We start from the raw sequence: 22,736 nt of genomic DNA, 5'->3' as shown, positions 1-22,736 counted from the left end.
TGTGATATATTAGAGGCTTTTGTGAAAGACTGAAAGGAGTCAGTGTGGTGCTAGAGCAGATTACCCCTGGAACATGTAGATTAAGTAAAGGAAAAGTAAAGTCGTTTACTTAAAAGTCAAGTAAAAGACTTAATTTTCACAATTTATGATTGTGACTCGCATCATGATACCATACACAGATGAAACTTAATGAGTTTTATTTATATTTGTCCTTTATGGACAAACCAATTAATGTTTTTGTGTTAAGCATATTCTATTTGCCTACTGTGTCCAGTCTGTTGAAAATAAACAGTTCTCATTATTTTGATGTACTACCCTAGCATGAGCTCTAGTACATCGTATCTTCAGCTTATGAGTGCAGCACAGTCTGTGGCAGCTGTTAAATCAGTATTTAGTTCATTGAAGCAAGACACCAAATTGAAAGAGATTGACTTAGTGTCCTGGGCATTCTTCTCCTAGCCATAAAATGTAACATACTGTGCCAATTTAAAGTATTGCTGTCCAGAGAAGTGACAAGTTGAGGGGGAAGGTGTACCATTGCTGTCAGCTCTGTTGTACAGTAGAACCTGTGTTCAAGTGAGAATGCAAGCATACAGCACATTTAAAGCAAAATTATTTTAGGTGGATCAATGAATAGTGCTTCTCTTTTCAATGCTCTTTGGTGTGTTCTGGGAGATTTTTTTCAATTGTATTATCAAGTGGAAACAAGTTTACACGTCCTTCCACAGCTAAACCTGAAGATACAGCACAGCTGAGTAGTTTGGAGATGTAGCTGATCATATCCACAGTTAGCCAAGTGGCTGTGTACTCTGAAAGTCAACTGCAAAGTTTTCAGGGATGTGCCTACACTTTCCCCTGCCTAGTATTTACCCACCTGAATATTTATTTCTTTGTTACTCATCAACCGAGTATTTAGAAACAGGAGAAGACACTGAATTTTAAATGGAATTATGCTGGGAATTTTCCCAAGAAAAACTAAAGGATAGACTTATTCATTTGAAATTTGTCTTTTCAGACAGAAAAGAAAAAAAAAAACAAATAATATACCCACATTTTGTATCATGCAGCTGGGACTAGCTGTATGAATGTTGCTTCTGCTCAGTCTGAAGTCAGATTGTATTTTAAATTATGTTTGACTTAATACTTGAACAGACCTGAGAAAAAAGCCCTCTTACAACCAATTGTGGTATTTCCTGGGAGGTTGCAGTGAGCTTGTCTTTCATAAACCGTTCAGGCTGTATAAAGACTTGAGCTGCAGTTCATATTATGAAGGGCAAGGAGGATTTTGACGCCATAAGATAAATGGAATGGCGCTGTCCTGGCTCTATCCAGTAACCATAGGAAGGCCCTGTATAATTAACCTAGGTTAGACATCAGCTTTCAGATGGCTAGCAGGAGATGAGGTGAGTCCCGTATAAGTGTAGCCTTTTCTCACTTCTTATATGATCAGCTTAAATTCTAATGCATGTCCCAATCTGTTCCAAATGTAGTGATGCATAGGAATTTATGAGTTACATTTGAATGTTGGTCTGATTTCAAGTTTATACTGAGAACACTGAATTAAGAAGCATCCTGATTTGCTAACGTATCGTCTTTCGTAATGACCTGTTAATGTTTTGAAAGGGAGATACATATTAATTCTCACATCTAATATTAAACAGGTACATTGCAAGAGTTAACAAACAAACAAATAGCTGATATTAAAGACTGCACAAATGAGAAAAAAATTCCAATACCAAGTTTAAAATGATCTCCCCAACAGTAGCCCGACACCTTTCTTGATTCTGGGCCTGCAGGCCAGGGTTTATTCACAGGGCAGAGCAGGAAAGACTACTGAGTACATAAATCGTTCTCTTCCCCCAGAGTATGTCCCATAAATTCTATATATTGCAAAGTGAGCTCTGTCAAAATAGACACTGTAACATTATGTTTTCAGAAGAGTGTTTACTAGAAGTCCTTAGCAGAAGTTTAGGACTGCGTTCAAGAACACATTCACAGGCCTCTGGTATTACAGGTATCTGGTAGTACAGGTATTACATTCACCATGGCAAACAACCCACATAGAGGAGGGAATGCTGCTTCCTCCAACAGACCATCATCTTTGTAATCTATTCATCTACTCTCCCACATCATCCCTTCCCTCCTGCCTTATATTACTCCACATTCTCATAGGCAAGCAAATATTGAATTTTTCACCTCCTTTCACTTCTCTAGCTCCTGAATTTCCATCAGCTTGCTATCATACAGGTTTGCTCAAGACAGCTCCACTAGATCAACAGCCTTTGAGTAGAACCTGTAAATTGCAGGGTTTAAAAAAGTAATTAATGTATATTTCTTGACCATTTTTAGTGTTTCTTTTTTTCCTACTGATAGGAACAAAGCTTAAAGCAATCAGAGCTGACTCAAAACCCTCTCAAAACATCCACTTAATGTTAATAAGGTTTGACCTAACTGAAGGAACAGAAACATTTTTCAGAACAGTATATAAAACCTTACAGTTGGCAGATGCACAAGTAGATGTCATGACAAAGAAAAATGTAGTAACAAAGATACTACTGCTTCTGACAAAAGAGCAAACTGATGTCAGATAACTTCACTGGGTGCTCCCAGTAACTATGAGAGCTCTATTACAGGCAGAATAAATTGGGGATCTAACTGTATTAATGTAACATCTATATAAACAGGGGCCAGAGAGAGAGATAGGATGGCTCCTTGCATGTATAAATGATCAGTAGGAATTTGGGCCCTTGTAAATTTATCTTTCTTTCTGATGACCTAGATAGACTGTTTCAAGAGGGATATTTTACTAGCTATACTTAATTTCTGATTATGAGGCCTCAATACAATGATTTGCTACTAAATTTCCTTTCAAAAGTGAAGTAAGTATGTGTATATTTGGGTGTGTACTAATTAACTGCTGATTGTCAGAGTCAGAATTTGCCAAGGACAGAAGAAAATTTTCAGACTTTTCTCATTTGCTTTACAGTATGACAACTTCATGCAGCTTTTGGCATGCTATACCACTCTAAGAGACATAGCACTTCTGAATTTTCAGGTTATTTATTTTGTATTTCAACCCCCTTCCCCTCTTCCATATGTAAGTTTTATACAGTACAGCCAGAGCCAAGTGGAATGTAAAGCTGTAATTTTGGTGAAGTATTCCAATGACATGAGCATACCCCTCAAGAGTCTCAACCTCAGTAGTATAGTATTTGAATTTTGCTTTAGACAATGTAGCAGGATGGGCAATATCCTGTCTTTGTGAGTGTGAATGCTCAAGCACACGCTCAGAATCATCACACCCCCCAGCTATTAAGAGGAAGATCTATAGGCAGCAGGTTTACTTGCCAGGTTGCAAGGTATCAGAACATTTTGGAACCATTTTAGTTGACAGACTCTAATTCTGGATGCTTTGCCTTGCCAGTGTAGAATATGAGACTAAGCATTCTGCATGAGCACTTGACAAATATTTTAGGTGATTTTCATAAAAATGAAAACCAACACCAAACTTCTTAGCCTCTTTTCTTTCTCCCAGCTTCCCTCCATCTTCATGGCTTTTTCTTCATTCTGTATTGTTGTTGGATACATCTTCAGAATTACTGTATCAACAGTCAAGTTTTTGGATTCTTTTGATACATGCTGGTGCAGACGTTTTCAATCTTTAAAGCTGTCCAGAACACTTCAGCATAACCCTCCTCTGGCAGTGCTGTGAGCAGTGCATCAGTGGCGGGTATCTGATCTGAGCTAATGTAGGTCGGATTTCATAGTGCCTGCTGATACATATGGGGCTGGAAAAAATAAAACACATTTGCCCAGAATATTGTAGCCTATCTCCAAATGCAAGGAAAGGGGTCATGAATCTGAATCCCTCATCCATCATAACTGCCAGGGGCAGAACACAGCTGGGACAAATCCAACTCTATGCATCACAGCTAAGCCATGAGCGGAGGGAAAGTGAGGTTTAGTAAGACTGGTCATTAATAGAAATCCATGGAAGTTAGTGGAAGTGTATCTGCGTACCAGTATGATCCCTCCGCACGTTTATTTCTCAGCTGTTTTGATCACTGAGTACGATGTTCACACTCTTTCTCCCCTTTGTATCATGAAGCATTTCATGTGGAAGGCAAGACACAAGTTTTGCCTCACACCAAAGAAGAAAACATCTAGAAAAAAATGTACTAAAGCTTATTTCAACCTTGTTTCTCTCTTCTGCTGGGAAAGGTTGGCCCACAGGGATATTAGATGAATCCCATAGATTCTCTCACTACTAATATAGACATGTGAACTGAGAAAATCATCACTTTTGTTTTTTAATTGCCTTTAAGTGTTTGGATCATTGCAAAGTATTCCATTTTGGGTACAGATCACTCTTCATTAAGAGTAGTCACACCTGAAATATGCTTCTTTGATATGAGGCAGAGATGTGTCCTGGAGCCAGAATAAACTTGCCGCAGGTCCTGATGGACCTGAATAGACAATTGGATAGATCAGGCACTCACTTCATTGGCATCTGTGGTAGGATGAAGAATGGCTTCTTATTTTTGCTGTCCCTGTTACCTCAAACATCTAAAATGTAGATCATCAAAATCACTCAGTGATAGAAGGCCACTTTATTTTGGCTCACATTCCCTGAGACAGGACACGTTTTGAATGTGAGTTTGTGTTGTACAATTTTGCAAGTTCAGGTCTTACAGTATTTCACAAGCTTCTTTGCACAAATATGCATGCTTCCTTTTGAAATGCTGGACTTAAAGACTGTCGATTATTTTCTATTCTGTATCTTAAGCTTTGAGAGTGGGAGGTTTTTTTTGATTAATCTGATAAAGGAAAAGCGGATAACTTTTCCCATCTAGATGCATAAACTGCGTATGCAAGCAGGCAGTGGAAATTGCCCAAAGAGCCTTCATGCTTCAAGTACATTATGATTATTTTTATATTCAGCCATGCACACATTCTGTGGTACTATTCCACCCTTTCTGTTTTACAGTATCAGATGAAGACTGTGGCATTAAAAGCAGCATGTGAGAGAAATGAAGAAATGTCAGTAAAAGCAGCTGATGAAAACCTTCTTATTAAAAAACTATGCTGTGTTCCTTCTGTAATGTATGTTTGTAATAACAGCTCTGAATTCTGCAGGGACCTATAAGTAACGAAGAAAATTGGTCAAGCAAAAAAACAAAGTTATTGGAAACTTGAGTGCTGCTGAGTCTCGTGGCATGCAAACTACACATCTGCATAAAATAAACCTGTGCCCTGCTGATAGTTTTTATATTGTTCTGCTTTTTTACATCAATTTGTTTGCCAAGTTGGGTTTGCTGCAGTGAATGTTTTATGGTGAGAATGATGTCCCTAATTTCCATAAGTAGTCAGCATTCATTATCAATTCAATATTAATAGCAAAGTGAAATGTAAAACTGGACAAGACTGACAATGTCATCACGGAGAAAGTCACCCTCTTAAAGCAGAATGCTTCTGGTGTTAATGTATCTTTCCCAGCTGAGGAACAGGATAACTAAGGAGGGAATGATCAAGGCATTGCAAATATTGCAGGAAGGAAGCTACAGTGTGGAATCAAGTCAGAGGATTCCAACACAGGCTGCATGAAGAGTCAGGCTGTGCAAAAGATGAAAAAAGAAGGAAAACAAAACCAACAGAAACTGTAAGGGAGAGAAACTACTTATTTGCCTAGAAAGACAGAAACTAAATAGGCAGGAGTAGAGTCTGAGTTTGGAAAAGAGACAACACCTATTGACTTGTATGGAACAAAAGTTGCACAAAATGTGATCTCTTAATATGCCAGAGTACCTAAAGTTATTTGTTTGAAACTTTTACAGTAAAGTGAAGAATAAAAGGCGAAACTTGTGCTCAGCAAAGTTTTGAGAACATGTCTTACCAGAAAAGCCTTAGGTTCTTTCTTGGTTCCTGTCTTCATTCTTTGCAATTTACGGCGAAATCTGGCTAGTCTTTCCAGAACTGCCATTTGACAAGTATGTAATCACATTTGACGAGTGATAATCACAGAGACAAAGAAAATAGGTTAAGTTTAAAATGATCTTTCTTAATTGATCTTTGCCTACAGTTTATTATTCATTGTCTGTATATATTTTATTTACAATCAGGAAACAATCTTACATGATTATATCTTCTAACTGAAGAATGATGGCATGAGTTACTCTCTTTTATCCCAGCTGTTAACAGAAGTCCAGATAATAAAAGAAAAACCCATCAGACAGATAAGATACTAATTTTCATTTCACAAATGATCAGCAGGAGAAAACTTGCATTATGAACAAGATGACATCATGATACTACCTGCAAAACAGCTGTTTTAAAAAGATAATCTGGGAAAAAATTGGCCTGAGTGAAAAGCAAAAGAGAAGATTCAATTTCAGAGGAATAATATTCTGTCTTATAGGCAATATTAAAAAAAAAAAAAAGTGAACTCATTTTTATTTTGTGAACACATTTTGGCTAAAAAAGTGTATTGGCATTTTCACAGATGCCATGTGACCAATGAATAAAACACCTAAGTAACAGAAGCAGTGACTTCAGCATAGTGAATGCTATTCCGCAACAAGAAATCACAGAATTTCTGGGGCTAGAGCTGAGTTCTATATTCCCTATTTTTCATCTTGACATTTTTTGTAACTCCTTTTCCTTTTTTTTTTTAATCTTTCTTCCTCTAATAATTCTCTTTCTTCGTGATCTTTCCAGGAGACTGACATTTTAATGCAAGGAAAATAAAGAAGACAGCAGAGAGTAAGGACTAAAGGGCCTGCTCATTTGCCATCACCTTAACTTCTACCAGATAGCACAGTTTTGACATGGCCCTCAGAGGCCAGGCAGGATATCCAAGGGCATGTGAGATGGCTGTAGACACACCTGTGTTTCAGTTCGTGACTCCCATTACTTGTGACAATAATGACTGCACTTAGCTTTCCTCTTCTAGCTCAAGTAAAAACAACAGATGCTTTCCGTACCTGAAAACAGCTAACTCGTACTGATCTGCAAAGCACCACTTAGGATTAACTGAGCATACATGTGCCTGAACACTGGCCTTGATCACAAGAAGGGCCTCCACTGGCAATGGACAGCTACAACCTGCCTCCTTAATTTGTTCTCTCTGGAGCTTCTGTCTTCCATCTCTGCCCATATTTTAACACTTAACAAAGTCAGCATTAAGTCTTTCCATTGAGTTCAGTAGTCTCCAGCAGAAGGCTCCAGCCCTGCCTCTGGGAAGTGCTTTCAGTCCTCCTGGGCTAAATGGAATTTGTTAGCTTTGCTGCACTACATATTAATTTATATCACCGTGTCTGACATTCTCATAAACTACCTGGGGGGCAGAAAGGCTGTAATTTAATATTTTAAAGTACAATATGTTCATTAAATGAGATCCCAAGATGTGTGTACATTAACTGAACTGGATGTAGAAGTTAACAGAAATTAATTTATGTATAATACCATATAAACTAATGCGATATAGAGGAATGTTAGTCACCATGCCATAACAAAATATTCTCACATCTAAACATGCCCCTGGTGAATTGTTTCCTCATGCTCTGAGTGATGTATGTCTACCAACGGTGGGCTTTTTTGTCTGAGGTGATTCACCTGGAATTAGTTATTTCTTCTAAATGAAGCCAAGGAATGCTAACGTTTTAAAAAGCTCAGTGATACAATAAATCCCATGTTGGATTTACAGTATTGGCATCACATTTAACTTTATTATCTACATTTATTTGTGATAGTTTCCCATTTTACTTGAGGAAAAGATGCTGAGGCTTTACAATTAAATATTAAAACATCCCTACACTGCTATTAAAACCTCTTTTTCCTCGTATAATCCCAAAGCTAATGACTTATTTTTGGTACTGATCTGCCCCTAACTCAGGTTAAACAGACGTGTATTTTTTCAATTATATTCTATAATATGCAAATGTGCACACCACATATACAAATTATTAAAATGACACAAAAGTAAATGAAAGAATAAAAGATTCTTATAACATATTGCTACTCCTACTGGATATGAAACATCTGATTTCTCATGTAATGTACAGTCCTTAGACAGGATTACTACTTATGGTACCTGAAGGCACTGAATTCTGTAAAAATTTGTGTATATTAAGTTTACCCAGTAAACACTGGAAAAGATTTGCTGGGTCCCAAACCTATTGAAATCCAAATAAGTATTTCAATTCACGGTGCTTTAGATCAGCCCACATGTGCATATTACCTTTTGTGAATACACATTTTACAAGACTAAGTCATAAAATGCTCCTTTCTTCTTCATTACAATACTGCCTTCCTTATATTAATCATTTCCAAAATGATGATATATATACTTTTCTCCCCAACAGGGAATTTATGGGTTCATACATTACAGGTTTCTTGGTATGATTCATACTCTTCCCTATTTTGCCACTGCCTCTAATGATATTTTCCCATCCATTTTTAAGAGAGCAACTAATCCAACTGCACCTCCTGCTAACATCAGATCTTCAGCAATATAGTAAAATGGACCCTCTGAAATTCATGATTACTCTAACCCTTGACTGAGACTCAGAGTTTTCAATGGCAGCTTCATGTTCTCACAACAAAAAAAGAGATTACCCCCTGAATTTACTTAGGCCTCAAGCAGCAAGGGCAAACATCTACCAATCCCTTGGAAATTGTATGCTACTATACAATTATGAAGTGCTTTTTTTTTTTTTACAATGCCAGTGGGGTCCCACATCATTAACAGCTTTCTGCCCCAGTAGCCCCAGAGAGGAAAATGCCCAGGTACAAGCAATAAGCACCATTAGTAGATACTCACTCATCATAATATTCCATCATGTGATACTGGAAGTAGTATGTCTTAATAGAGGCTTCAAAACCATGTGCCAAAGAAAGCATTTTATTTCCAGCTACACTTGTATATACTTGTATTCATATGACAGAACACATTCCTCAGGAGATTAACTATGAAAAATACCTAAACAAGGAACTCACTAACCACTTACACTATAATCATTTACTTTACAGTAACTATGATGCAAATTTAAGCTTGGCAGTCAGCTCCCTACCATTACAAATGCATTCTTACAAAAGCTTTCAAACCCTTGCATGTAGGATCTCAGAGTCTCTGACCCTCAGAAACTATTCTATTAGGCAATCAGAATTTTCAGATTTTTTCTCTCCCCAACACAAATCAATAAAACCAAATCTGTTGTATTTTTTTAAATCAAGAATAACAGAACGAAAAGCCAGTAAAACACTAAGATTACTGCCAAATGATTACATAATTACTTCCTTTTCCCTGGTTATTCTTTTTTAAAGAAACTTCATGCAGCGTAAAATAAAACCCATCATTTGCAATCTACAGTAGAAGGAGAAGTTATCTATTATATAACAACTAAGAAGCCTATGTTATTAACAAGGCCTCTGTGAGTTATGTCAGGGTTTATCTGCTGGTTATCATGGACTGCAGTGATGCTGATGGAATGTGAGACAACAGGCCCCGCCATTCTGACCGCAGCGCCATTCCAGACGTCTTCCCGAATGGAAACAAAAACCATTTGTGACCACCAGGAACCTGATTAATTAAGAGTGACATTCTGGGCCGAGTGCTGGTGACCCAATGACTGGGAATTGCCCTGGAGGTTTAAAGTCTCATGTCCTTTCCAGGGCAGCAGTCAAATATATAACAAAACTGCCTAGTTAACTTACATAAGCCAACTACTGTTTACAAATTTCAGGATCACATACGGTCTGCCCACTGTTTGGCACAGACAAACACAATCAGCACTGGCATTTGAAGCCACTGACAGATTGCCAGCCACTGGTGCAGATGGTGGCAGCACAAGAGCGCTAATTACCGATGACATTCATGATGAGGTAACCTGTCTCTCTTCAGATAATAAACAGATGGAATGTGTTTCCTATTAATTTTTTTTCAGATAACAAATTGTTTAACTTTAATGGTAGAGAGTAACAAAACCAAATTATCTGTTCTTTGGAGAAATTTGTTTTCTGCTAATTGCTCTAAACAATCAATAAAAGAATTACAACTGGCATTAGCCCACCGGGAATAGAAGCAGAGAAGTCAAAGTCAATTAGCTTCCTATAGTATGATGCACTCAGATGGAAAGAGTCATTACAACAGAGTGTAAAAGTCAAACTATAAAGCACGCTCTTCCATGAACAAAGCAGACTTAGAGTGAAAGCCTAGACAGAGTTTTTACATACCTTTCAGTTGTCTGTGTATCCCTGCAGTCTCCAGTTTTTCTTTAGATGCTTCCAAACAGGATAAAAGCCAGATAAGATAATTTTCTTGAATCTTACAAGGTTCTGTTTCTTAGCAGAGCGCTAAGGTTATAAGTCTTCAGAAGTTGTGGCCAAAAAATCTTTATCTACAGAAAAAAAAGAACAATCAACTAGCTCATTTTTTGTCAATGTTCCAGTACGGCAAATATGACAAATATGAAAAAGCTGAGGACACCACAGTGGCCCAAGAAATACTACGTAAATGGGAAAAATAGCTACCATAGTTGACTTCCTGGCCTCTTCCCCACTATCTCCATTCCCCGTGAGCGTAGAGGGGGAGAAGTAGGACAACTGTTGTTGTCATGTGATCAATGCTTAATACAATGGCCATGGTTCGAGTGAGGGGAAAACAGCACTGCGACTGCGCAGCCTTGCCTTGTGCAAGCACCAGATACCCTAGATGTGCTAAATGATAGCAGCATCTGTCCTCTAAGGGGCAGGACTTCAAGCTCTTGCTGAGTTCCTGAAAGCCCAGATGACACTGCCTTGCACAGAGACAAGTGGTATTCTTGCGTCTCTGCAAGGCCATGGCTCCTGACCCTGCTGAGTAGTATCTCTCATCACAGCAGACGGGCCTGTCCGAGAGGAAGCAGTTGTGGGAGGCAGCGGCCCCTAACTCCTCCCCTTGCCTTTCACACCAGCAAGCGGGCCAGCAGCCTCTTAGGTGTGCACAAGCAGAAACCCCAGCCATCCTGCTCCAGAGCAACTGTAGGGACAAAAAGGGGTTGGCGGTTCCCTTCCAAGGGCATTCCAAACAAAGCTGCGGCACAAAAAAGTTGTGATATCCTGTTTCAAAATTGAGAAGTGGTGATATAGCATATTTCTGCATATATCCCCATTTCCCCACCATGGGATTATGATATAACAGAGAACAAAAAAAGATTTAACTGAGGGTTCAGGTCAAATATTTTAACTAACGGTGACTGAATCAAAGCAGCAACTGTGTGGCAAGGATGAAAGAATGATCATCTATATGAGAAAAACTCACAGGCATCAATATCCTGTTAGAGTAACTTCTTATTATGGTGCCATCTGATTTTGCCCAAATACACAGAACATGGTTTTAGGTCTACCTTTATTTTTTCAATCATTATTCATGGATTATTTGTTGGCTCCACAACGCATACAGTTAAGAAACTGACATTTCAACACACTTTGTATGTTGAACACAACTCACTTTGTGTGTTGAAAGTGTCAAATCCACAGTATTTCACATTAATTCCTTGCACCCTGCAGTTTCTCATCAGTGAAAAGCTTAGTAGCATATATTTTGCCCTGGAAAACTCAGATCATAAGAGCTTTACATGAACCCTTGACTGAAATAACTTCTCTCTTGGGCTGAGCTCCTGATTGCTCCAGTGAGGTGTGGCTAAAGTGCCAAAGCGCTTTTGCATAGGCTACTTGAATGACAGTGCTTGTTTCCCTGAGATCATTCCATAAGGACATTTTCCTGCATAGGTTTGTTTTTCCACAGTAATGTCTCTAATTTTATATTGGGTAAAAACTGCTGACCACCCAAGGTCTTAATACATTGAGCAATCATTTTCAGCAGTGATGTAATGTTGTATTTGAAAACACATTATCTCCCCACTCTCTACTTTATGCTGTTGCACACAAAAGAGCCAATTGACTTTTCCATACAATTACAAAGGCATCCAAAACTTTTGTTAAAGGCCACCTACTTTTTCCATGAGTTATCAGAAACAACACAGGCAGCCCATTTAGAAGTGAATAATAATGAATGGCTGTTCCGGGCTGGGAAAGGTTTACATACATCATCACAGTTCCCTTTATTCAGAGCTTGTAAATAACAACAGCAGACAAGCCCTACAGCCACTAATTTAGTGCCACATTGCGACTCCCTCTGTTTCTTTCCATTTGCCTCTAGCAAAGTCAAGTTTTAGTGACCTTTTTTGGCCAATATATATGAAACTGGTTCATGTGACCTGGGTACTGTTTTGTACAAAGCATTAAATATCTTATACAATGTAAATGGTACACTCTGTTGGCCATGAAATTTGTATGACTGGGCTAAAGTTGGTTTGTCTACGCTTTGCTGAATAAATGAAGTGTGGGACTAAGTTTTGTTGAAAAGGAAAATGTTTTTGTTAGGTTTTGTTGCAAAACATTGCTAATTCAGGGGCTATTCTGCTGCTAAGCAGGCAAAGGAAGTCTTTAAGGAACAAAATAAATAGTGAAATGTAGCAGCTCTCAGTTTTTCTCCCTAGCCAGACTTCTTGTAAAATGAGTGACAATATTCCTCCACTGCTATGTGTGCAATAACAATTAGTAATTCACCTGCAACATGCTATATTTTCCTAAGGAAAAGAAAGCATGTACTGGTTAGAACAGATACTTGATACTGAAGGAAAGATCTCTTTTATATAGAGTCTGTTTACAATGCAGCTTATGAAATTGAAAAAATGGCTGTAAATTTCTTGCCTACTTTTCAAGCAGACAGAGATGGTTTTTTCCTGAGCTAACACAAGACAGATTTCCACAGAACACCGAGTGCTAACATTTGTTCCCTACAACACAGCCCTCTACAGATGTGACCAAATTCTGCTCTTCATCTCATTTTGGCAACTCCTATATAAGTAAGAGTTGCACAGTGTAATTCTGAGTCACAATTTTTGCTTATGATCTTGTTGAATATACCTTGTGTTAGCCTCTGTTCTTAACGCCAGAATCCTCATATTTTATCACCTATAGACACACAGGGTGGATATCTAACAAAAGTTATTCTTCCACATCTAGAAAACCTAAGTCAGCTCTTACCATACAACTTCTATTTTCCCTTCACACACAGGGAGCAATCCTGAAGTGTTTGTACAGTTGAAAGGAAATCTTCTAGCGTACTCTATAATCCTCTGGGCCACCTGAAATGCAAAGTGCAAAATTTAAATTCCTACAAACAGTAAAGCAGTTCATTCCTCTTCCAGCACTCTGCTACACTTCATCATGCACACAATGTGGTAATTGCTTTTGCTTGACTTGTTCAAACAGCCATTTTCATGATGTGACAGTTAGGGCACTAATATATTTATGCCCTTTGTAATCGGCCAGCATTGCTTGTAATTAGGTGCAAAGTTAATTAAGTGCAATACATCTAATAACTGCCTGCCAGTCGTTGTAAAGTTTGATTTAGCACATGAACTGTCAAGGTGTCAGAATGGTGTGTTAAAAAATAAGTTGCTAACAGAAAAACAATCCTACCACAACCCAGAGAAAAGCACAATGACAGTGAGTCAGTTAAGAAAAGGAAAAGCTATTCAATACTTACTACTTCTTATGCTGGGAAACGACCCCACCTGCATCATAAGAAGTTATGTCTTTGGCGAACTCCAAATGAATATGTATTATTATCTACCAGCCAATGTCTTCTGCTACAGACAAACCCCTCCCTTAAAATAATTTATACCATGTGCATAGCTTTTAAAACCTATAATACCAGTATTAGAATAGGATTACTTAAAAAACAATTTAATGCATGCAGAGGGGTTTGAAAAGAACCAAGAAGACCCAGAGAAAGAGTTGGCATTCCATGTTTAGGGAGCTGTTCTTGTTTTCCTTATTGCACAAAATACAACTTTACTTCTACTGAATGTAAGAGAACAGGATACATACCCCAAATACATATTTGTAATAATAGCTTAAATAACTGTGCTTTAGTTATTTGTGCCTCAGTTAATTTTGGGATTTCAGTTCTTCACGAGAAGAAGAAAAAAACCCACGTACTCCAGGATCTTCTCACTCACTACTGGCTATCCTTTCTCCACATCATGGTTTCAGATTTTTCACTTTTGGTTTCAACTGTCCACTTGTGCTTTTATTTACCTCTTCAGTTTTTTGAAAACTAGCTCCTCTCCTAATGACTGATCATTACTTCTCAAATGAGTGCAATGTGAATACTCCAGCTCCATATTCTTCTTTTTTAAATCAATTTTGATCCCTCAGATGTTTCCTTCACCTCCACATCAACTGTGAAATGTCCCTTTCTTCATGCTAGGCAGCTAGGGCAGGTTTAAGCCGAAATATAGCTCTTCAAAAAAATTGAAAAAAATAAACAACAAAAGAATCAAAAAATTCTATACATAGAATAATTTAGGACTAGCTGCACATCAGATTAGAAGCTGCAGTTACAGTGAGCGCAAATGATCAGTTATCTATGTACTACAGCAGCACAAACTATGTGCATAGTTCAATAACACTTTGATTATTAATGAACTCACAGATGTATGAAGCTCAGAAAACCAGACCTGTAAGATGTCCAGAGGGAAAGTATGGACAATGGTCTGAAGCTTTTAGGCCAAGAGGTCCAAATGGAATTGACGGAAGTTGTACACATATAGGATAGCCCACAAACCTTGAGAAATAACCTAAGTTCAAGGACAACATTCATTGCTTCCAAAGCAATCACCAGCAAAGCTTATTTCTTTTTAATATACATCAAAAAAATCAATGTCAGATAAGATAATCTTTGTGGTTAGCTATTACAAACTGATATTTGATCAGGAAAATTATGCTCGAGATTGACATGAAATTAATAAAGCTTGTTGTGTGGTGCCCGATGACAAAGGTAAATGCTAATAGTTCTGAAATCCTAATGATTGCCAAAGTACCCTTCTGAGCTTTGATTAGGGCTTGTGTTGTGCAATTATGCTTTTCTATAATTACTGTGAATTACCATCATGATATTATTATTCTCATATTTTTTATTCCTCTGAAATTGTCAGAATTTCCTGCAGCTAAAAATGGATTTCATTTGCATTACCACAAGCTTTGATTGTTTAATGAAAAAGAATTCCATGCAAACCCTTATGTTAAATTGTCCATTTAAAATTTTCCTGTTATCTAGATTATGGTGAAGTGCCTCTTCTTTCATTTATCATTTGCCTTTATTATCATAGTCACTGCCCTCGCTTTATGCTAGATTTTGCAGAGATAGAAACAATGAAAGGCATTTTTATTCACATCCCTCTCTTCTGCCTGGAAGCCCTTGGCCTGCATGTTCTTCCTTTTCCTTACAACTCCTTATTTGGAAAGCTTAAAAATACTAGCACTCTTCAGCAAAATGTGGTATCTGTGCCAAAACGATTATTTTATTTTGGTTTAATCCTGGTTGCATTAGGGTCCATGGAAGGCTACCACTGACTTGTCTAAGGCTTAGAACCATGCCCTACGTGAGTGAGCTGACCAAAGGCCATCCTTGTCTATGTGTGAGGGAGGCTGGGTATTTCCCTCTCACGACCACACGTAATGGGTCAGCGCATGCTTCCTAAGAATGTCCCTCTCTCTGCTAGTGGCACTCAGCTACTTCTGTCTCACTACTGGAATGCTTTGGGCAAGCATGGATATCTTCATGGTTCTCAGTGTTGCACTGGCTTGCAAACTCAAAAGATAACCTCAAATGACAACCATTTTTTAAATTGGTCCTGATTCTCAATTTGAAGCCAATCTCAGGACTGGTTTTCAAGGTGTTCAAACTCCCAGCAAGCAGTGTTGATTAACTTTTTGTTAATTGGATGGATACTTAAGAGCCTTGGGAAAAAAGTGAAAGACCACATCACCTTCCAAAACTCAAAAAAGGCCTTTTCTGTATGTTTCACAATGATTTTTGTTTATGAGCAGCAAAAAAATAGACTTAACTTCAAGTACTGTTTTTTGAAGTGTTATCTTTTTCCTATTTGTATATACCGATTTTTTTCCCCTTTCTCAGTCATTTTACAGAATGCCTCCTGACATCTTATGAAGCAACAGTGATTTTGAGGGCTTCCTAAAGACTGCTCCATGGCACCTTGCAAAATATGAGTGCAACTATGTTTGGGGGAACACTCAAAGCATGTGCTCAGCGATGCTGTAATGAAAATGTAGCTTAAGCCATGCTCGGGCCAGTCTTCAAACCACTTTATAGAAGCGGAGAGGAAAGAACAATTGACTTCTGAAGACTTCTGGATACTCTATGCATTTCAAAAGTCAGAACCAGGAAGATTCATTCAGAAGCTGTGTTGCAAATATTAGATGCTATTAGAGAAAATGTGGGTTTATAATGTTAGAAAATATGCATGAGACTTTTTCAAAAGCATTAGGTTTAAGAATTTTAAGAAAACACCTAATAGATATGAACTTCCTTGTGAAGTAAGCGCATGTATAAGTAGATAGATGAAAGGGGATAGACAGAATCTGTTCTTGAAACTTACTGAAATTCAATTAATGTTTTCTTAATTTACATGGAAAGGTTTCATTTCTATCGCAACTCAAGTTCATCAACATTTTACTGCCTATAATTTAAAAGCCTTCACTGTACTAGTTTTACTAAGAGAGTGATTCAGTAATTTTTAAAATAGATTTTTTTTGTTTCTCATATCTAAAACTATTTTGGGATGCATTCACAAATGACAGACTTGAACAAGAACATGGCCTAGATATCTGTAAACATATATTGTGTATTTAGCTACATGTGCACAAAAAATTACTTTGTTCCTTTCTCTCTCTCATTTCTTTCCAACCCTTTTCCAGTCTTCTGTTTTTCAACTGGTTCCATTTTCACCTCATATATGCATCTGATTTTTCTCTCACGTACACACGAGTCTCCTATGTGAAGCGTTAATATAACACGTGTGGGTCACAATTTCACACTTGCAATATTCAAGTAAGTTCAAAGTTATTCAGAATAAGTTTGACCATGCCTATATGTATATTAAAGAGATAAAGCCTGGATCAAATGAAGGGGGAAAAAATTTTTTTTTCAAAAAAATCTTATAGAAGAATATATTTTTTCATTTTCACTATGGATAATAACAAATAGAAATACTCCATCTATAAGTTTATTGTGACGTGGGGAAAATTGAGCCCACATTGAACATCTGTAGATTGTATCTTTTGAAGCAATGCTCCACCATTAAGATTTTACAATGAGGGCTAAAGAATGTTGGGTTTTGAAGCAGCAATGTACACTCACGAAACCACGACTTCCTTTCATCTGTTTGTCAAAGCTGTGAATGCGTTTGCATTGCTTCCTAGATGAATCACTGTTCCATTGGGCTGTGTACATGTTCTCATGAAATGAGAGTAAGCTACAGGGCCATCTCTGACACTGACTTGAAGTAGTGATTCTGTATCGTTTAACCCACTTAGGGCTGCCAAGTGAACGAGTTTTGCAGTAACCCTGATACTAAGATTAGCAGATTTCACACTTTCATCCCAGTCTGCTTCATATCAGCTCTACTCAAAGTCACACTGTTTAAGGAGTGTTATTATTAGATACTCAAAACAATGCTACATAAACAGAAAAGTGGAAGCAAGTCACATATCAAGTGCTGACCTTGCCAGTGAGCCAACCTTCTCTGACTGGCAATCAGTGTAAAAGTAAAATATTAAAGAAGCTCCCATCTGTACTTCATGGAAGCTTCCACTCTACCACCCACATGGTCACTGCCCCATCTTACTCCTGATAGCGGAGGCCAGCATAGATCCTGCCTGTTTCAGAATTTTTTTTTGTATTACAGATCAGCTTCAAAAGCCTAGGAGAGGAGCTAATCCTACACACATGTGCCTCTGGTGAGATGGCAACTGTCCCTGGCTAGGGAATTAACACCCCTTTTAAAGTTATCCTCTTTATTCTGAGCTTCCAGAAAACAAATCGAATCCAGCATTCAGCAACTGCATGTTTCAAATCACCAAAAGCCCTTTCAGATCTTGGAGCTGCACACACTGTCTGTTAGAATAACCTCAGGCACTCTGTTACAATTGAATCATAACCAGTGACACCCTCTTTCTCATCCCACTGCACTGAGTTACCTCCACTGTCTACACAGAGAGCTCCACATGCTTTCAGGCAGGGAGCAATGTCCTGGACAACAGCGGGAATGTATTATTAAATATTTCTTTTATCTTCAGTTACAATAGCCACAAATTTAGCCAGTCCCCAAATATTTTCCGTGAGAGTATTGCATCCACAGAGGTTCCAAACCCTGGAGACAAAAGAGGTGATTGGGTGATTATGGCTCTTCAGTCACTTTTATCTTGCCCAACCAATTTTATCCACCAAACCTTGAAGAAAATACCCAGTTACGTGCCACAGCACAAGATGAAATGTATCCAATCATCTGTGTTGCTGTATTTCCTGCTAGGCCTCATATTCTTCCCATGAGATATTATAGGTTTCGCTGTTGATCTTTCACTACAGTTTAAAGTTTATTTAAGGGTGTTAGAAATATTTCAGCTCCCAAGAGGTTGCCTGTGACCAAAGAGACTGCAGTCAATGACCTGAGTGATCCTTTCTGGTTCTAGGTTCTTCTGTGCTCCCAGGAATTAACTATGCTAATCGAGCACTGAACTCTGTGTACTAGAGTAGCTATATTACTTCACTATTGCAACTTACAGTGTAGCCTGGCTGGATTTCCTTTCTGTATAAAGTGGAGGTTCTGTCACTGACTGTGGAGACTGCCAGTAAAGAACTATTTGTACGAATTGTTTAATGGATTCAGTATTACTTTGTGCACTTGCTCTACATCTTTGCAGAAGGTGTTGCTCTTCCATCCCCTTAGAATGTTCTGCAGAAAACGGAAGAGCAGCCTGAATGCAGAGACGTGAGGAAATCGCACGGAGCGCTGCACCCAAATCCCTTCAGACAGGGACACAGCTCAGTGAGTTCATATCCATCAGCATATGGATATTGTGCTTACAAATTCTTAAAAACCTATCCGGTTAGGGCTGGAGCAGCAGCTCCAAGCTGCCTTGTGGATAACACAAGGGAATTCAGGAGACTCAGTTCTAGTCCAGCAACTGCCACTTAACTGATGAATTCTCTTCGATTAGGCACTTCCCTCCCCATGCTACTATTTCTGTTTGCAAAGCAGAGTTACATAAGGATAGGGTGTTGTGCATAAAAAGCTGTACATAAAAACATACTCTACTTTTCACACACCACTAACCTGCGGAAAGGTTTAAAAATGTGCTGCTCTGACAGTCAAGATGAGTGTTTTATTGGGCACAGCTGGTTCTACCTGCCACCCACTAAGTCATGTTATGTAACTGTGGCCAGACTTGAAAAGGTATTACTTTTCTCCAGGCAGCTACATATATGCAAACTGTCTTAGTATGTGAATACTTAGTGCGTGTGAATAGAAAGATATAGTCTAAATCACTTTGGTAGTTGTGTACATCTTATTAAGTTCTTATCTGGACCTTCAAGGACCACATGCAATAATAAATATGGCTTTTTGAATACAGTTATTTGAATGCGCCTTTTGGTGGGTGGCAGATATAAACAACATACAATTGTGGCTGAATCCGGACCATATTCGGGTTACTATACAGTAAGATCTTCTAGATAAATCAAGTTTTGCTGAAGATGGTTGGCCCAACTCATTGCTGTGCAAATACTGCCCAAGTCACCTATTTTGTTAGTCAATTCCCAGATTGAAATTTTAATCACAATGTGTAATAAACTAGGCCAGTCATTTCACTATATTCAAAGTGGTAACAAAAGACCACCACCTGCTTTAGATAAAAACCAGGGGGTAGCCAGTAATCCATACCTCCCTTTGTCCCATCCTCAAGGCAGTATTTAACACCAGAGTACGGCAACATTCCAGCATCTGTGAAATGAGGTGACACATCAGATACTGCAGAGCAGACACCACTGGACTTGTGACTACCACAGCGAAAGGATCCTTGGTGGCACAGCTGGGCTGCCAGGATATGTGAACAGGACTAAAGATGTGACAAGTTTGAAGGTCTTTCTCTGCTTGTCCTGCCTTACATTAAGTCAGCCCAGATACTGGAAAGCAAAAGTTTGCAGTCTTACTGATACAAACCAAGGTTATACAAATAAACAGTCATCACAAACACGGCAGAAAGCCAACATGCTGAAGCGATGTTATTGACCTAGCCAGCACGCTGCCTTCTCTCCATCTGGAAAAAACCACGCAGGGCAAATGATAGCTAAAAATCCCCTCCATGAAAGAAGCACTGACATTTTCTTATCTAGAAAACAAGCCTGGGTCCTAGCTTGTTTCTATCAAAGAAAACAGATGACTGTCATCTGGCTGCAATGGCAGCAAGACAAGCTCAGTGAGAACTGCTGCATCTGTACTGCTATAATTTACTAAGGCACCAGACTTGCATTCTGCTTGGGATCTTCCTTCAGTCTAACACAGAGTAAGCTGGAATGCTGAGCTGTCTGTTGTCTCGGGACAGAGGCAAACTAATTTCAAAAGAAATTCCAAAATTAGGCCAGTAGCAGAGACAACACTGTGGATGAAGAGCAGGATGCTCTGAACAGTAGAATAAATCTGTAGGAATGCTCCCAGTTAGAGCTGGGTAGAAAGTGCCAGAGGATCGCTCTGACAGATTACTCTTTTTCCCTGAAAGTGAAATTTCTCACAGAAGTGTACTTATTTCTTCTGAAGGAACTGAGCCTGGCTCCAGGCTTAAGAATGCCATTTCAGGGGATCTCAACCAGAGGTCTCACCCTGAGGATCCCAGCTGTCCCAAAAGTTGAGCAAGGCAGGAGCTGGTGGGCAGGTGAGTCCCTGCCCTGAGATCCTGATGAGTCTGGGAGGTATCAGTAGGGTGAATGAGAGGAGGGCAATGCAGTACCCACAGGAATCAGCAGCTGCTGCAAAGGTTGGGGGACAAAGTTTAATTATGAAATATCAGGTTTAAATATGTCCCTTATCTAATATTGTGGGATTGTGGTCAAAAACAAATTTTCTGAATTTTTGTCTTTTCTCCCCCCCCCCCCCCCAAAATTCAAAAATTACCACAAGTTGAAGAATTTATTTTGGAAATCCATAGCAATACACAGGAGACATGACTTTGACTAATGCTATTGATTACTCTCAGTTCTCACTTTAGGCCTTTGAAGCAAGCTTTGTCCCAACCTTCCAATCTCCTGTTTTCTAATACTGAAATTTTTATCTTTCCTATCCTTTTTTAATCCTCACATTTTTAAAAAGTATTATCTCAAATCTTACATATTTCTGCAACTCAGGAAATATAATATTCCATTGTTCAGCAAGTTTAATAGCTACCATGTTGCTGAGTGAAATGTAAAAATCAAATACAAAGGCCTCAGCATTTTTTGCTAATTAGGGGACTTTCAATCTTCATTTCAATAAATGGAGCTGCTAATCTTTACTTTTCTAAGACAGAGAAATGTATTAACAAACTAGGAAGACAGATGAGTGAAATCTTAGAAATAATAAGCGTTACTAGTTGCCACAAAAATACTCTAAGATGTTCAAAGCTAAGAAGGCTTTGGGCAGTGGTATTTCCCTGTGAATTTTGTTTTGCAGTTTCGTTTATAATTTGTATTTCCTTTTTGTTTCCAGTGGCACTGCTCACCCACAGAAAATCTAGAGACATTGGGTAAAGCAGACTCAGAACCAGCATATTCCTAAATTGTGACATACCAGGTCTTTGCTCTCTAATCTTAGTTTCTGTGAAGGGTTTGAATTTAGCCCGGTATCTTCAAATCACCAAAAGAACTTTCTGACACAAAACTCCTTCTTGAGTATCTATATCCACCAAAGGCATTTTGATGTTATTTTGAAATTATATTTTAACACCATTGGCAAACATAAAACAGTCTTTCAAAGAAAGTGAGGAGAGGTTACTTTGACTCTGGCACCATCTGCTGAAGAGTGAATAAAAGTGCCTGGACTACAGAACCAAGAAAACATATATTAATCAAGGAAATATGCCCTAATTTCTTCAGACATAATATTGCAGTGTGAAAATTTCTGTTTTCTCATCTCCAAGAAGGCTTTCACTTACATCCTTGAAAAATATTTTCTTAGCTTCCTGTTACTGTTGACATTCAACAGAGTGCAATGGTATAATGTAATAGGATCTTTCCAGTCTGTAAGATAACCAGTACAAATAAACAAAAAGTTGCATGCACTGACTTTGCAAGCAATTCTTCACTGCACAGACACTGAAGAGGAACAAGCTATTTCAGTGCAACTGCCAGGAATGTTCCTAGCTGTGCAAAATCCATTTAAATATGAATGTGCCAAGCCTCACATGAAGGCTTACTTTAGAGAACAGCTTTCTTTTTCTTGCCTTTCTAAATATTTCATTCTCTCTTCCTAGACAGAATACCTTCACCATGCATTAACAAGCAGACCATAAATAATAAGGAGCTGCAATTTGTGATTAACATTAAGTTTAAAATGTTTGTAAGTAAAAACTTAATAAAAGCCAGCTTTTCGCTGAGTTTTTATGGTTACAGGAAAGCATCAAAGTTGAGTTTCATATGTTTTTGCCACTAATGAAAAGACAGTATTCAAACAGAGAACAGCATCTGTACTAGAAATACTAATAAAAAAAATTACTGAAAATGGCTGCAAACATCAAGTCCCTGACAAGCAGTAACCTCCCACAAGAAATTACATGCTCAAGAGAAATACTGTATTGTA

The 22,736-nt window shown here is 38.3% G+C and overlaps 2 long non-coding RNA genes across 5 annotated transcripts in view; one reads left to right on the top strand and one right to left on the bottom strand.

The window, feature by feature from the left end:
• LOC112980883 (uncharacterized) overlaps nucleotides 1-21,048 on the top strand; it is a 126,419-nt gene extending 105,371 nt beyond the window's left edge. The window contains exon 13 of the long non-coding RNA XR_010388939.1: nucleotides 16,028-21,048. This is a non-coding gene — a long non-coding RNA (uncharacterized LOC112980883). The remainder of the gene's footprint in view (nucleotides 1-16,027) is intronic.
• LOC112980881 (uncharacterized) overlaps nucleotides 1-22,736 on the bottom strand; it is a 173,959-nt gene that overhangs the window by 109,903 nt on the left and 41,320 nt on the right. For all 4 annotated transcript variants that reach the window (XR_003258546.2, XR_010388937.1, XR_003258547.2 and 1 more), the window contains exons 3-6: nucleotides 13,087-13,187; nucleotides 10,231-10,394; nucleotides 5,894-5,973; nucleotides 2,197-2,293 (exon numbers count right to left, since the gene is read on the bottom strand). This is a non-coding gene — a long non-coding RNA (uncharacterized LOC112980881). The remainder of the gene's footprint in view (nucleotides 1-2,196; nucleotides 2,294-5,893; nucleotides 5,974-10,230; nucleotides 10,395-13,086; nucleotides 13,188-22,736) is intronic.

This window comes from Dromaius novaehollandiae, chromosome 4 (assembly GCF_036370855.1).
Source record: "Dromaius novaehollandiae isolate bDroNov1 chromosome 4, bDroNov1.hap1, whole genome shotgun sequence".
Lineage (NCBI taxonomy): Eukaryota > Metazoa > Chordata > Aves > Casuariiformes > Dromaiidae > Dromaius > Dromaius novaehollandiae.
The sequence above is the reverse complement of the archived record's forward strand: the minus strand, read 5'-3'. Positions and strand labels throughout refer to the sequence as shown.